The sequence below is a fragment of the Babylonia areolata genome, chromosome 1, assembly GCF_041734735.1.
Source record: "Babylonia areolata isolate BAREFJ2019XMU chromosome 1, ASM4173473v1, whole genome shotgun sequence".
NCBI lineage: Eukaryota > Metazoa > Mollusca > Gastropoda > Neogastropoda > Buccinidae > Babylonia > Babylonia areolata.
This window is the reverse complement of record NC_134876.1, coordinates 6,303,131-6,305,630: the sequence shown is the minus strand read 5'-3', so window position 1 is coordinate 6,305,630 and position 2,500 is coordinate 6,303,131. Positions and strand designations below refer to the sequence as shown.

General features: G+C 36.8%; 1 protein-coding gene across 2 annotated transcripts in view; it reads left to right on the top strand.

Annotated features, from left to right (window-relative positions):
* LOC143300374 (uncharacterized) overlaps positions 1 to 2,388 on the top strand; it is an 88,280-nt gene extending 85,892 nt beyond the window's left edge. For both annotated transcript variants that reach the window (XM_076614280.1, XM_076614197.1), the window contains one exon: positions 1 to 2,388. This exon is cut by the window's left edge and continues 478 nt beyond it. The gene's annotated coding sequence lies outside the window, so the exon portion shown is untranslated.
* Positions 2,389 to 2,500: the final 112 nt, after the last annotated feature.

Genomic DNA, 2,500 nt, shown 5'->3' with positions numbered 1-2,500 from the left:
ATATAACATTTTGTTAATGAAATTAATGTTGTGGCTGATTTGGTCGGAAAAAATAGAAAGGTGGGGTTGTTTTTTTATTTTTGCATTTATGACAAAAGCTTTAGATTTCGATCTGATTTTTGCATTTATGACAAAAACTTTTAAATTCGATCTGATTGTAAAAGACGTTTCTGTCGCCTTTCGCTTGGGTGGATGCATCACGTATGTTGTGGCAAAGCTGGCTTGGGTTCGGTTAGGGAGACGTTTGTTTTGGTGCCCATATGGACTAACCAGTGAAGTGCCTTTGTGTTAGCAACTGGATGCGGAGGGTGAATGTGTGTGTTTGGAGGATGGGGCATTGCTTTTGGTGTGGAGTGCACTTACATGGGTGGTGTAGGCAGGCTCTTGAACACGCTGCTCAATAGTGGAACGTCAGTTGCCCAAACTGTGTGGAAAAAGCTGGCCTGGGGAACGTTACTGAGCTTGATCCATCGGGAAGAGGGAGGAGGGGGTGTCTTTTTCTGTTTCCTTGCGGTTGCTATGTTGCTACTTGCTTAGAGGCGGACAACAACCACAAACAATATTTTTTGCATGGTGCTAGAATGTTATGCGTGCTTGACTGGATGACTGTGTATGTGAGAGAGAGAGGGAGAGAGCGAGGGAGGGAGACAGACACACAGAGAAAGGCTTATGCAGAGAGGAAGAATGCATGCATTGGTCTTTGTGTGAAAGGTCTGGTGTTACTTGTTCTGAGATACCTTTCTTTCTGTTGTATATAATTGACTCATTGCTTCAGATGCTCCTAGCTGAACTAGAAGAAGCTTGACAATTCAGATTTCTGATAATCAAACTTTAGTTTCCTGCCGTTTTGTTTTATTTTTTGTATACATTTATTATGACAATTTAAAACTTAATTGAAGGAAATATATAATTAACAAGACATAATTTTTTGCTCTGATTCAGAACCAAAATATTTTAAAACGGAAAGGAAATTATTTAATAAAAACAGTATAGTATTGAATATTGATAAGTCATCCCTTTGTAGTGCTGACCTATATTTCTGTGTACAGGGTTTTGCAAACATTTGTAGAGCATGTTTTAACTGTTTACAAATTCTGAATGAATTGTCAAGCTTGTAACCTACGTGAGAACGCTGTGTTTGTGTGAAAAAGCTGAATGCATCATTGTAATTTTTTGCAATATTTACTGCGTGTCGACATTCTGCTTCAAGATTGGGGATGTGACCTACACGGTTTGAATGATGAAGGAATCGCCTGCAAGTTGTACTTTCTGTACGTGCGGTTTGGAACTTGTGAAACTGTCAAGTCAAGACTCATATACTATGTTGGCCAGTTCAGTTCAGCCAGTCTTGAATATTTTGTGCTTTTTTGTCGTATTTCTGGTGGATTCAAATGTGTAGATTGTTTGTGACATTAATTGTAAAGTAACAACAACAACATCGTTTTTACTATGTTGTTTTTTGTGCATATGTTACACTTGTTACAACTCCACATGCTCTGCATATTTGCTAAGCAGCCTGGATAGTATGCTAAAAAAATTCAGCATTATAAAGGTTGTCAAATATTGTGTCCTTTTTAGGTGGTTTTTTTTTCAGGTTTTTTTTTAACGTGTGTGTGTGTTTTGGATAGACTATAGAATCTCTTTTTCAAAGACAAAAATCCCTCAAACCCATCCCTCCAGCGCATCTGACGATCCATAAATAAAAAAAATCGATATATATTTTTGAAAAGTTCATTGCATTTTTCTACATCCCCATTGCCCATCGCCCCTTCCCTGAATTTATAGTAATTTCTCTTTAGACTGTAAGAAAGTGGAAATTTAAAATGTTTGCTTTGAAATGTAAACCAGCAAATGTATAAAAAGTCTGTTGTGTATGCTGTCTACGAACAATCATTTTTAATCAATCAGTATTTGTACATTTCTTTTTCATTTGCTTGTTTCCACTTTGAAAATAATGTATTCTTGATATCGTTCTTTTTTTATCCCCCTTTCTTTTCCGTTTCACTTATTTATATCTTAGAATTTCCCTGTATTGTTTTGTTTTTGCCTTAAACCTTCTCCTTTTTTCCATTTTTAAGTCGCCCATTCTTTGTTTCGTTTTTAATTGTCTTTTGCTTTTCTGTCTTTAACCGTATTGTGTATTTTCATTCATATTTTCTCTCACGATCTGTTGTCCAAAATGTCTATCTTTTTTTTTCTCTCTCTCTATTGTCAAGGTATCACCATTGCCTTATTCGGTGATTTTGTTCAGCCAGTACATATATTTGTAGATACATTTCTTTGGTGTGCAAGTATGTATGATCTGGTTCTAAAAATGTGTTCTCTCGTGAATCTGATTTCTTTCACTGTCACCGTTATACATGATCTGAATAAATGCTGCTCTTTGTTCATTCGCCTGCTGTTGATTTTGTTGACACGTGCGTACACGCATGAGCGCGAGCACTTAAGTATAGGCACGCGCACGCGCAGACGTACACATAAGCAACGAGTCTTGCATATT